Raw genomic sequence first — 14,547 nt, 5'->3', positions numbered from 1 at the left:
CGATAGGACATGAGAGCAGAGCACGTCACTTTTCTTAAATTAATCCTTAAGATGCATATTCAGGCGTAATTAATAGTGGGTTCCTATATGTGTCTACTCAGAAGTAAGTCCCATTGAGTTTAGCAGGACTTACTCTAAGAAAAGTGTCTATAGGATTGGAGAAAAGCAGTGGATGTCATACAAAAGCAGGCGAGACAAAGTACTCAAAGTGCCTAAAAACTTTATTCTGCCCATCAGGATTGCAGTCACCTACTTTCCATTGATCGCAGTGGGACTTCTGCATATACAGGAACAGGACTGGACTGCACACTCTGGACATCATCCAAAGTGTTCTGTAGGGAAAGAGAGAGAGAAATCACTCTGGGCTCATACCCAGAGAATGGCTCCTGACTCCTACAGCAAGGAAGGAAGAAGGTTTGAGCACATCTATCTGCACAAGGGTAGTGCTGCAATAAACTCATAAAGACTAGCTGAAGCCCATCCAAAAATACACTTAAGGAAATATTAAACAAGGACTATTGTATAGTTATAGGCATGATCCAAAGTGGTACACTTTTAAGCCCCGTTGAGTTCTTTCAGCTGGAGAGATTTCAGCACACCATGCCTCTTCTATTGAAATCAATGGAACTTAAGTGCACTTCACTTTGGGTGAGTCCTGGTACTTTCCCCCCCATTGCTGTTATGAATTTAAGCTTGGGTTGTTAATGTGCAGAGGGAATGATCTGAGTAACGGAGTGCCATTCATTTGTCAAGCAAGGGCTTGATATAAAGTAGGATAGGGGGTTGGACCTCTTTCAGCCCCAGGGCCAAATTCAATTTGGGAGAAGCTCTAAGGGCACTGCATTCAGTGATGGGTAGAGATGAAGGCAAAGGGGGAGGGGCCAAACTAGAAGCCTAGCAGCTTCGGCAGATAACTGCACTAAAAGTTATAAAACCCTGAGAAAGAACGCAACCGCGTTCAAAACGCATAGGCACCTGGCACTTTAATAAAACTTTTACTAATAATATTATTGTAGAAGATTACTTGGTTCCGCCCTTGCCTTTGGCTACTTTTTACTCCCCTGAAGTTCAACAGCCAGATGCAGAATGTGATGTCAGTGAACTGAAGATGAGATTATATACATAATGGCCAATGTGGCATAGTAGTTAGAGTGTTAAACTGGGACTCGGGACATCTAGTCCTCACTCAGCTATGAATTAGGGCCAGTCACTGATTCTCAGCCTAACCTACCTCACAGGGTTGTTGTGAGGATAATATAGAGAGACGCACTATGTGAGCTGCCTTGGGTTCCTTGCAAGAGGGGAAAAGTGGGATATATAAATCTCTACATATAAAGCAAGAAGTATGTGTGGGGGATGTATGTCCAGAAATGTTTACCTCCTTCCAGATGAGTTAGAAACTTGAAATTTGGCAAGCTGATAGGTCTGGCTGTACAATGTACCAGAAAAATCTAAAAATGTGAAATTTTGCATTTTAAGTATTTTTAAATAATTTAATAAAAAAAAACCTAGGCTTACACCTACAACTCCCAGTATGTCATGGGCAAAAGGCTGGTCTTACCAGCCTTTGGCGGCCATTGTGAATGTGCAGGCAGGTAGCTGCTGCGTGCTTTTCACAACCCAGACTCCTAAGGTTGGTCTGGAGCAGAAAACCCAATTCCACATAAAAGGAAACAACCCACATAAATGGGCTGCGTCCATTTGCAGTGTCTTCTCCCCCCACTGTGTATCGTTTTAAAATCATGACTAGATACAACAGCGTGACTTTAAGAGGCCAAACTCTGAACATGCCCAAAGGTATCCCATCCTGATACCATTGTTCTCTCAGAATCTGGGTTCCTGATGGAGCACTTGGTGGGCAAGAAGCACAGGTTGAGGCAGTCCCAGAAGCACTTGGTCGGAGCTAGGTGCATCCACTGACAGCCGCTTGCCTCTCCTCCTTGGCAATGCTACTCCTCAATGCTCTATCAGGGAGCAGCATCAGCAACGATGGCACTGGAAAGCCATTAATGCAGTCACTAGGCAAGCCTGCCTGAGAAAAAGAAATCCATAATCAGAGTGCCACAACTAAAAAGGCCTGCTCTCCAGTTGTCTCCCACCACACCTCGGACAGTCTTGAAAGAGAATCTGGGGCCAGCTGCATAGATCACTAGGCACCATCGGGAGAGGAAGGGAAGGAGGAGGGTACAGCTCCAGGCCTGTCACTAATGGCAACGACTGAGCTCACTGACAGCCAGTTGGCCGGCTCCCTCACAGCCTACCTACGGGTACCGATTGCACAGTGCAGTGTGGATTGGATTGGCCGAACTTCCCTTCCCTTGAGCCTTAGTGGCAGGACTCATCAGTGACAGGACTCATCGGGCAAGTCAGGCACTGCAGTGAAAGGCATGCTAGAGTAGTAGTTTTTGTTTTCTGTGGGGACAAGGAAAATCATGGCGGTGGCTTCAAGGTGGCTCTGGCCAAGTGTCGGGGGTGAGAGAGAAAAAAGAAAAGAATTTAATTCGTTTTAAAGTTACCTCACAGGCTTAGCACCAGCCTACCTTGCAGGGTTGTCATGAGGGTGAAAGAGGGGGGGAAAGAAACAAATTTGATTCATTTAATATAACGGACAGGCCTAGCACTGGCCTACTATTTTAAGACAATTACCCTGCATACATGTATCTTAGGGAGCTCAAGCAACACTGGGTATATCAGCTAGTGCAATAATAAAATAAAAATCGCCATGATCCAAAAAACCAGACAACAAGTTCTGCATACCCAAGAAGGGAGGAGGGCACCCCATATTGGCTTGTGCAACTGAGGTGACTTTCAAAAGCAATTCGTGATATGGGAAGAGGATCTGATGTTTTTTAAAAAAAACAGCTTAAAATCACACTACACACACTCAAGGCTAAAGTAACTGTTTGGATTCCCTCCAATGTAAGCTATATTGGATAAACCCTTATAAAAATGAAGTTAAGGTTTTTTTCCTTTGTTTTCAAGCATTACTTGATTAGGAAAAACTGCTGTGAGGATATTTTTGCCCAAGACTTAGTGTGCAAGGATTTACTAGCACTTCATTTCACAACCTGCTTTCAATGCCAGGCCTTTTTTGACCACGTGCAGAGTTCATTTCATTCACTGTTCACACATAACACTAACCCATGGTTTAACACAAACCCAACTCAGGGTTTGTTTGACAGCTGATTGAACAGTGGTTTGTTTCTCCGTCCCTAGGTTGTTTGCTTCCTTCCTGCAGCTGCTCCCTCCTTATAATCCTGGCATGTAGATTGGCTGGGGTTTTGTTTTGTTTTTTACTCTTGCCTACTACCTCTGTAAGCTCGCAAAACAACCCACAGTTTAATCAATCCATAGTTCACAACTCAACACTTTCTGGGTTGTTCGTGGTTAACAAATCATGGTTTGTTAGCGTGGCTGGGTTTGCACATCGTGACAATTCAGAATTCAACAATCTATGAGTTAAAATAAACAATGGCTGCATTCGGACAACACAATAGTCAATGGTGGGTTAATAGTCAACTCAACAGTGGTTTATCCAGGGGGTACTCCCCACACAACAGGTTCCTACACAACTGTGGAGTGGTTGGAGCTGGCATTGAGTAGACTAATAGGCAACTCGGCATTTGACTGACACAGCCCTGCCCCTCTCCTCCCTCAGTCCTCCTGGTTGTCGTGTGCATGCCCTTTCTCTCTGGCATTCACATGTGCTGGCAAACTGACACGAGATGTATCAGTGAGACTTCTTTTTATTGCAGAAATCTCACGGTAACAGGCTTAATGGTTATACTCCCAAAACACACTTAAAAGTAACTGATGGTCAGAACACTTTAGGCTCCATGCTTCAGGCAATCACAAAGGGCAGGGTACAGCTGAGTCTGGCAGAGAGCGAATGAGATCACGCACCAATCAATCACGGCCTGCCATACGCCGAGGAGACAGTCAACATGATCACAGGGAAGGGAAATATCTCAGGTACAAGAACTCCCCTGCATGTAACTTTAGCTCCAGGGAAGCTCTTTGCCACCTGAGTCTGGCAGGGAAGAAATCCAACAGTCCCACCCAGCCTGCTGTGTACTGAGCAAGCATCTGTCAGGGATGCTTTAGGGTGGATTCCTGCATTGAGCAGGGGGTTGGACTCGATGGCCTTGTAGGCCCCTTCCAACTCTGCTATTTTATGATTCTAAGAGCTGACCAGGGAAACCAATCTCAGGCACAGGAACTCCCCTGCAAGTAATGTTAGCTCCGTGGGGGGGGGGGGGTTTCCCTACCACCTGAATTAGGCCACATACACACACACAATATGCACAGCAAATGCAAGTTCAAGTCTATGAAAAGCTTCACAGTACTTTTCATGGCACAGTCCTTAGAAATCCAAAGTCCAAATAGCAAAGTGTCCATGTGCAGAGTGCTTTCAAAGTCCCAATCAGAGATAGAATCCAAACAGGAGGGATTTCAGGCCTTGTGTCGAGAGATGAAACGTAGCTTTGCACCAGCATTTAGAGACTATTCAAAGCCACTTGACAGACAGGTCCTCTGACCTGTAAGCCATTCCCATGTGCCAACAGGGCGGGACTGGACAACCCACTAAGGTGATGCTTCTGTGGCCCCCACCTTTCTAAAACATTCCCAAATTCCCAGAGAAGCAGCAGCTTCAAGGCTGAGACAGGGAGTGATAGAGCTGCTCCCATGAGAAACTCTGGCAGAGATAAGCTTGCAGGGACATTGACATTCTCAAACCATTTCCTAATAATGGTTAGGAACTTCATCTTTGGGCTAGTTGAAGACCTACACCTGACACTGATGCTATCCGGCTGGAACAGAGCAGCTGGTGCGGTTTTGGCCACTCTTGCCCGGGAACTCTGCAGCCAGCTGAGATAGTCAACTCAACCTTGCAAAATAGTCCACTGAGCCTGACAGACATCACGCTAACCAATGGTTGTGCAGATAGTCAACTCTGCAGAGCGTTGGTTATCTCTGGTTGAGTTCAGACAACATGCTAACCAATGGTTGATTTCTATTTTGCTCCTATTACCCACCCACCTCTGTTGATTAGTGTGTTGTTCAAACTCAGCCAGCCTCTGTTGGTTATTTTGAAGAAATAGTCAATCGTGGGGTGGTTTCCCCCCGACAGACAACACAATAACCAACCGTTGACTATTCAACCAATGGTTGACTACTTAAACCATCATTGACTATTGTGTTGTCCAAACACAACCAGTGGATTAGCATTATGTGGGACGTCATTATCATCAGGTTTCACACACCTACAGCTAGATGAAAATTTAATCATCCAGAGCATTTGACTTCAGGCAGACCAGGCCCCAATATCTCTTTCTTAGGAATGAGGCAGTGGGTTCAGTTCAAGAACAGTGACTATCAAACTAGCAGGAGCCTTTACTTTATTCTAGGCAGATTGCACCCCCATGACTCTAGAAGAGCTTAAAAGGTTTGCAAGTTGCTGACCAAACACCTTGAGTAAAGTATGCCTATGAAGCCTAAATAGGTAATGGATGTCAGCCTGCATCTGGGTTGGTAATTAAATGGTAAGACATACACTGTCTTTAGTAAGATTAATGTGGTTTTTTAAAGTTTCTAGCTGAGGTAGGAAACAGAACTGAAAGTATTTCTCCCAATCTAATTTATCACTGTGCTCATCACCATAACGCCAGAGCAAGCAAATATTCTATATGGTGCTTAGGTTGCCCAAATATTATCTGAATTTTTAAATATGTAAACCAATAATTCATATATGGTGTGCTTAGGGCAAATACAAAGAGGGAAGGTTTAATGGAACGACTGTAAGTGAGCCCACCGCACGACCACCCATTCCCCTCTGTAGTTAGCAGACATATCTCTGCACAATTTAACCATGCGTCCCGGCCTCTCTGTAGCATAAGTGGGCTCTCCGGAGCCTCTCTGTTACAATTTTTTTTAAAAATAAATGGCCATGGAATCATAGAGAAAGCCTCCAGTAGCGAAAGCATTGTCAGAAGTGGTGGTTGCTCTTGCCGGTGGACTCTTAGCTTCATCCCACGTACCTGCTTCCCTTGGATTATCCCTGTAGCACTAAGCTTTCGCCGTTGTTGTTGTTTTTGCTACCGGGCGACAGTGATCCTTTGCATACCAGGAAGTGAGTTTAAGGGGGGAAATGTAAAAAAAAACCAATAAAAAAATCAACGGATGATTCAATTCAAATTTGGTATGCTTAAAGCTCTCCCTAATATCTATTACTGTGACAATTTTGGTGTCTTTATCTTTAAAGCTTACACAGATGTAAGCATTTCTTTAAAATCCTGCTCCTGCACCCCAGCGGCGGCTCAGAAGATACGCTCAAAAAGTAGGGGCTAAATACGGTGAATATTTTGGCTTTATACCACAATTAAGGCAGGATGCATGGGAGTACTTCACAATCAAAGCAGATTATAAGGTGTAAAACTTCTGAGTCTTTTGCATGCAATTTGCAGTGATTGCACAGTATAACGCTAGTGTGATAAAGCTCTCTATCGTCATGGCTTATAAACCACACAGTGGTTTTAATCACCATTGAACCCACTACACATAATGGTAAGCAACTCCAAGATCCCTTAACCCTGCTGGAATGTTTAGCTGGGGTGGTTCCTTAGCCATTATGGTAGCATTTCCCTGTGTTTGCTTTGAGGAGCCAGACCAGCACAGTACAAGAATCCTGGTATATAAACTTGCTTTAATTGGGGCTGGATGGGGGTTTCCTCCTTTCCCAGCTGGTATTTAAATTTTCTTGCTAATTCTTCTATTATTATTATTATTATTTTATCGGCTGCTGCTGCTGCTGCTGTTTAGTCAACTTTTCTTTAAGCAATTGCTGCTCTTGGGGGCAGGTATTATTAAAGTAATTGAAGGACAAATGAACTGTCTGTAGCTGCAATCTAAGGGACGGTGTAAAAGCCGGAATGGAACGGAACAGGCCGGAACGACACCATTATATTAAAAAACCATACCAAAAACAGTGGCATGTGTTAGCAACACTTGGGAACAATATTTTAGGACTAAAACCATTCCAATATTATATCACTATTAACCCCAGAACTCCCAAAACAACATCCGGAACAGAATGGGATGGCCGGAACGGCCACTACTGAACAAGTGATATCAACCAAACTCACCAGTCATGCATAACTCCATGGCAGGGATGCAATAAGCCACAAAACGTCCAAAGAAACTGCATTCCGATACCCATTCCGGGCAAAAGTCCGTATTGCGCAAAACAGGCCGTAACGGCAGCTTCCCCATGAGGTAAGTCAACCAAACTCACCAGACACACATCACTATGTGGGACAGACGTAAAAAGCTCCAAAAGTTGCCCCGAAACCACGTTCCGATACCCGTTCTGGGCAAAAGTCCGTATTGCACAAAACGGGCCGTAACGATAGCTTCACAATGAGGTAAGTCAACCAAACTCACCAGACGCACATTACTAGGTGGGACACATATAAAAAGCTCCAAATGTTGACCCGAAACCACGTTCCGATACCCGTTCCGGGCAAAAGTCCATATTGCGCAAAACGGGTATCAGAACGTCATTTTGGGGCAACTTTTGGAGCTTTTTATATGTGTTCCACCTAGTAATGTGCGTCTGGTGAGTTTGGATGACTTACCTCATTGGGAAGCTGCAGTTACGGCCCATTTTGCACAATACGGACTTTTGCCCGGAACGGGTATCGGAACGTGGTTTCGGGCAACTTTTCGAGCTTTTTATATGTGTCCCACCTAGTAATGTGCATCTGGTGAGTTTGGTTGACTTACCTCATTGGGAAGCTGCAGTTACGGCCCATTTTGAGCAATACTAACTTTTGCCCGGAACGGGTATTGGAACGTGGTTTCGGGGCAACATTTGGAGCATTTTACATCTGTCCCACCTAGTCATATGTGTCTCGTGAGTTTGGTTGACTCACCTCATTGGGAAGTTGCCGTTACGGACCATTTTGCGCAATATGCGCTATGCGTGGAACGGGTATCCGAACGCAGTTTCTTTGGACGTTTTGTGGCTTATTGCATCCCTGCCATGGAGTTATGCATGACTGGTGAGTTTGGTTGATATCACTTGTTCAGTAGTGGCCGTTCCAGCCATCCCATTCTGTTCCGGAAGTTGTTTTGGGAGTTCTGGGGTTAATAGTGATATAATATTGGAATGGTTTTAGTCCTAAAATATTGTTCCCAAGTGTTGCTAACACATGCCACTGTTTTTGGTATGGTTTTTTAATATAATGGGGTCGTTCCGGCCTGTTCCGTTCCGTTCCGGCTTTTACACCGTCCCGCAATCAAGTCTAGGGTGGAGGGAGATTGGATTTCATCTCTGGCTGCATTGATGAAATAAATTCTCACAGATTTTCCATACATTCTGTAGGTAGTGATTTTGATGAATTAATTAGGTGAGTGTGTGTAAGGCGGGGAGGGCATTGCCTTGGGTGGGTGTGTACGTGGGTGTGTTTTAAAATTATTATTAGTTTTTCTATAGATGAGTATGTCAGGGTGTGTGGATTTTTATTTTATTTTTAGCCTTGTTTGAGTGTGTGTGGGTGTTTGTTTGTTTTGGCATTTGCCTTGGTGTGTGTGTGTGTGTGTGTGTGTGTGTGAATTATTATTATTATTATTTTGCCTTGGGTGTGTGCATGTCTGTGTGTAGATTTATTATGTTGATGATTGTTTTGCCTTGTGTGCATGACTGTGGATTTATTTATTTATTACCTTTGGTGAGTGTGGGGTTGGGTTTTTATTTTCCCTACCCTACATAAGTGTGTGGGGGTGAGTTTTTTGTTTTGTTTTGTTTTTTATTGCCTTGGGGAAGGTGTGGATTCTGTTTTCCACCTTGGGTGAGTCTGCGGGGGGAGGATGGATTTTAATTTTTATTGCCCTTGGTGAGCGTGTGTGAGGTGTGTATAGATTATGAATTTTATTTTACCTTGGGTGAACCCACCATCAACACCACCACTGCTTCTTTACTGTTATAAAAAAAAATGTGGCTCCAAAACACTGCTTTTGTGCAGATGCTGATGACTATTATTATTATACTACATGCAAAGGCGCAGACGCTCTCACAACTTTCAGCTGGATTCCAAACATTGCTTTTCTGTATGGCTCTAAGATTATGATTATTTTACGGTGTGGCTTTATGGATTGCCTTCTCCCGTTTTGTAATGCTTAAAGTCACTTGATTCTCTGTGCAATGGGACTTCTTGCTAAAAAGAAAGAAAGAAAAGAAACTAAAGTCCAAAATGAGAAATGACTGTTGATTAGCAAGTTGTCCGAACTCACAGCCGTGATCTTAAAGTTCCTCAGTTTTCCCTTTGTGTGATATTGATTTCAGGCTGCAGTCATGGTTACAGCCACATAATATAGGCCAGGGGTGTGGAACTTCTAGCTCGAGGGCCAAATTACATTTGAGAGAAGCACTTGGGGGATGCATTCCAGTGGTCAGTGGGACAAACAGCGAAAGGGCAGGTCCAAAAATACCAGAATATTTTAGCTTAGGGGTGTATTCCTATGGGGCTTCAGAGTTTCCTGTGCCCTGCCGGTGGGAGGAACGGCACAGGCAATCTTCACCTTCCCATCCTCTGCTCTCTATTTTTTCTAGATGGGCTTTTCAGCCCATATAGGAAGGGCGCTTTGGAATGGGAGGGAAGGAGGCTAGAGGAGGCTCAGGATAACTGGATTGACAATTAACAGTAAAAAAACACACCTCACATTGATGAAAGGGAGCTGCATATAATTTTATTGTTTGGAATAATACTGTGGAATATTGCTTAGAAAAGTATATTTTGTCCTTGAATTTTGACATCAGATATTTTATAATGATGTATTCACTTTCACAAAATGTATTAAATTGGTTTTGCATTTGTAAGTTCTTTTAAGCAACTTGATTGGGACAGACTAACCCATTTAAGAAATAAAATGAATGGTCACAAAGGACCTTGCCAATCCGTTCAGGTATTCTGAAGTTACATTTCTTCGGGCTTATAGTGCAAACAGATTCTACAGCCTTACCTATATGCCATATGAAACATCCGAGTTGCTAGCATTTTATCTGTCATGACCTTGTTGACATTATGTAAGCAGCAGTTATGCAAGGAATGAAAGCTGCTCAGTGCTACACAGATTTTAGATTATATAATACAGATGATTCTTCTTGGGGGTTTCCTTGTATTTACTGTATTCAAAGATTTGAAGAAGAATCAAGCTGTATTCCACTGCAAACTGCTTCATTCCTGACACATGCACAGGCAAAACAGGTCAGCCCCCACCCCACCAGTAGATTATATCTTAAAGAAAATATCCTCAGTTGTTTGGTAAACAAGGGTCTGGAGAACAGGGCATCTCCTCCCATGAGAATAGCATTTTTGTTGCAGTAAGATGGTTTTCAGACTGACACAAGTGATCAAATTAGACATTAGGAGGGAAACACAGTGTTCCAAAGTTGCATATCCTTCATAATAATAATGCAATGATGGGGGTGGGAATCATGCAACTCCCCACTCCTCCCACCCCTACAGGCAGTTTTTAATTTGACCCCATTTGGACACCCAAACTGTGAGTCAACTAAAAGTGGGGTATATCCTTCTTGCCTTCTAAGCCACCTCTGTCTCCACTTCTGTATGTGCCTGGCACTACCCCTCATTTTCCATTATCTCAGCAAATGCAAAGGCCATACATTTACCAACATAACATTTAATTTGGCCCTAAAAATAGAACTACACATGTTGTTGGCTTATTGGTTAACAGTGTGGCATTTGCAACAGTGAATTCGTAGGCTTAACCCTTCCCTTGCTTGCCAATTCATGCCCACAACCCCTTCCCCATCCCTCCTGCAACCCCTTACAAGGGTTATTTCTGGTCCATGAGCCAGCTGGAGGGCAAATAGAACATTGGATCCAAGGCAACACAACAAACGGTCTTGTGGCACCTTAAAGACTGCAAACTTAAACATAAGTGTTCATAGCCCTCATCATCAATACATCAAGTGTAAACCTCAAATTGGCAGCTTTATATTCACATACTGGAGGTGTGTGTGTGTGCATATATATAAACCATGTGTTCCCAGGGGATTGAAATGCAAAATTACTGAAGTACAACTCATCAAGCTTCAGGCCTACTTCCTGTGGTTTGAACAAGAACAATGGTATTTTCTATCATCATAAGTTAATCTGCTTACCATTCCAATGATGTCTGTGTTAATACCTAACAATGCTTTGTGAATGTTGCATTTCAATTCCCTATGACCAAGGTTTACACCTCATCCACACCCACCCCAGTATGTGTATATCTGATGAATGGGACAGTATCCACGAAAGCATATGCCAGAGTAAATCTGTTATTCATTAAGATGCCACAAAAAAAAACCTCTTTGCTGTTTTTGCTGCAACAAACTAAGATGGCTTCCTCTCTGGAGCGTTACCTCTTACTTTTTATTTTATTAAGCCATTTTCCCCTTAAGTTTGTAGAAGAAAAAATGTCACTATTGTAGATATCACTATTCCTGTTCAGTAAAGGTTGAGGATTTTCTTCTTAGCTTTCCTAGTATGGCGTTCTTGACTGTATGAACCATTGCAATAACAGATGTCATGTGATCAACACCTCCTAGCACTGCCTCGTTAGGTTTCAAATAAAGCTCTCGTCTCAACTGGGCATTGTGATGACCATTCTCTACATGGTCTTCATAAGTGATCTCTACAAATCAAGACAGAGACAATATTTGTTTTAATCAGTGCTAGCCTTATCTACTGATTTCAAGTAGCTGCTGTGACTGTCCAATATTTTGTCATGCTTTGTTTGCCTTTGAGATTTTATTTGAATGTTTTGAAATGCACAGGACAGGATAGGAGGCTGGATCATATCCAGGGGGCTGTCTATACACAAGGAAAGCCCCATAGTGGCCGCAGATCTGCGCTGCATCAAGTAGATGACACGGGTGCAGCTTCACAGTCATCGCAGGGCTTTCCCACAAAGCTGCAGATTGAAAAAGTTAGGGATTTGCCCCAACTTTTTCAAATGGAGCAATGGCGCTATGGCATTTCCACCATCTGATGTTGCTCAGGAGCCAATTCAGGGTGAATCCAGGGGCAGTGCCTGGTGGTAGGTAACCAGTGATTGGTCACCTTCCACCAGTTAGAGAGCAGGGGGCAGCTCCAGAACCAGGATTGCTGCCCAGAAACCCCATGCTCCCTCCAGGGAAGGAAAACTGCAGGGTTTTGGAGGGACATGGCTCCCACCAAGTGCTGTGATTACAGCAACAAGTGTCATTCCTTAGAAGTCAAGTGAAATGAGATAGTACAGGGATGAGGAACATGTGGCCCTCCAGATGTTGTTGGACTGCAACTCTCATTGTCCCTCACCATTGGTTATTCTGGCTAGGACTGAAGGGAGCTGCAGTCCAACAACAACATCTGGAGGGCCAAATGTCCCCCACCACTGCTTTAATATATACTATAATGTGAAAGGTAGGACAAGCGCACAGGTAGGGAAAGGTAGGATCTGCTGAAGAGGACGGCATAGTCCAAAAGGTCTAAGCAGGTGAAGAAAGTAACTTGGGTAAAATGAGTGACAAGTGCAGGTATCCTGGTCCCAAGTTGTTTTTGGGTAGTTGCCACCATTCCCTCAAATTTGCCTCAGTCTGGATGAGGGAGAAGACCAAACCTTGTGGTTAGATGAAGAACAAGATTCCATCTGTCAAAGCTGACTGGATTGGCAGTTGACTCTTATCTCAACACTGGCAGTGGGACAGCATTCTCCACTGCAACTGAGGGCACCGTGCTAGGGAGTTCAGGGCAGGCCACCTGCCACACAGAGTTCTGTACTCCAACATCTGGCCCCTGCCCTCCTCCTTCGCCTATCATCCAAGGCAGACTCCTCACTATGCCTAATGATTGGGCCGCTCCCAAGTTGTCATCTTCAACACTGATATTCTATAATAATGTTGTGATTTATCTGTTATGTACAATGGCAAATACTCTTCTAGAAGAAAATGATAGAGGGGGAGGAGGAAAATCATACAACTATTACCATCCCCAAATTAGTAGGCTGGCTCCTTTGGCTGGAAATTGCAGTAAAAATGGACAAATGTTCCATTACTGTGCTACTTCCAGAGCTATTTAATGATTTATAACTCTCTGGAACTGCTCATACAAAATGTAGGAATTACTATTTAATTATCAGTCAGGCGTTTTCTAGCACAGTGGCTGGCTGTGTGCAACTGAAACAGACCTCCTCTCTAATAAAAGGCTGCACTACAACAAAGTCCTTAAGGGTGCTTAAGTTTATGTTGTTATTGCGGCCAAAATATTTTAGTTCTGTGACTTGATTATGTTGTCTCTGTAACCATTTCTCCGCTCCCCCCTTTCAAAGGCACTTAAGTAGTGCTGGGAGAGAAGAAAAGAAATAGTGCATTTGAAATACGCTAGTTATTGCTTGATGTAATGAGCAGAGTTTAACTTGAAAGAGAATCCTCTAGGCCCCTAGGTGTGATAGGGAACACGGGATTGCTTGGTGAAAATGGCAAGCTCGTGTCAAGTAAGTTCCCCCTGCATTCCTCCTTAATAAATAGTTACCAAAATGTGTAATGTGGCATCATGTTATTCAACCCCAGCAGCAGGAACTAATTATGGGAAAGCATAATGTGATGACACTGAGCTTCTTTACATTAAAAACAAACATACAAACCACACTACCTTAATAGGGCTTTTTGCTTCAGCTTTCTCTCTTGGATTATGATTGGCACCATTATATAGGTGGCTACTATGTGGTTTGAATGGAATACTTCCTCTCTGCACATAATCACTTCAGTAAAACAGTGCCATCTAGTGGTGGAATTATAGCGCATGGTCAACTTTACATGGGTCTGATTTTGCGCATTTTGAAGTAATAGTTGATTAGCCTTGTGTTCTTTTAAAGTGGGATAATGGGGAAAAGAAAGGGAGACATCCTGGACATCATCTAAAGGACCCACAAATGTGTGTGAGTGGCCAGTCATGAGTGTGCAATAAATCACACATGTAGAAATTCTCACTATGACATGTTTCCATAATTATTCATTACAGGAGATGAGGAGGAACATCATAATGCTGTCATTTTTCATTTGAGGGGCAGGGGGATAGACTTTGTGCTGTTTTAGAAAAGATCCAGCAAGATCTGTGCTCCACTGCATGAGTTATATAAGTGAATGCACAGCTCCACAGAGATCATAACAGTTAAAGCTGCAGGAGCCCTGCCCTCTTTTGTAGAGTGACCAGATGAAGAGGGAATTTCACCAGGTGCTGCATGCATACAAATGGAACCTGCTGAAATTCCCTTTTCTATACAGCTCTTAAAGATACAGGAGCCCTGTCCTCCTTTCTATATGGCCACCCTAATTAATGGAGTTTATATATACTGGTGGTGAAGTGATGTAATTGGGTACTGATTTGCACCATATCATATACTCTGTCATAGTAATGAGAGCAGTTATTGTGGGAAAAGTTGTTGTCTTTTTTAATTCTCCTCCCCATTAAAGTAAATGGGAAGGAAATTCCTTGTGCTGGT

The 14,547-nt window shown here is 43.3% G+C and overlaps 1 protein-coding gene across 1 annotated transcript in view; it reads right to left on the bottom strand.

Annotated features, from left to right (window-relative positions):
* The window catches only part of ADM (adrenomedullin), a 70,879-nt gene that overhangs the window by 23,979 nt on the left and 32,353 nt on the right, over nucleotides 1-14,547 (bottom strand). The gene's annotated exons all lie outside the window — the stretch shown is intronic.

This window comes from Elgaria multicarinata, chromosome 2, assembly GCF_023053635.1.
Source record: "Elgaria multicarinata webbii isolate HBS135686 ecotype San Diego chromosome 2, rElgMul1.1.pri, whole genome shotgun sequence".
Classification (NCBI taxonomy): Eukaryota; Metazoa; Chordata; class Lepidosauria; order Squamata; family Anguidae; genus Elgaria; species Elgaria multicarinata.
This window is presented reverse-complemented; position numbering and strand designations above follow the sequence as displayed.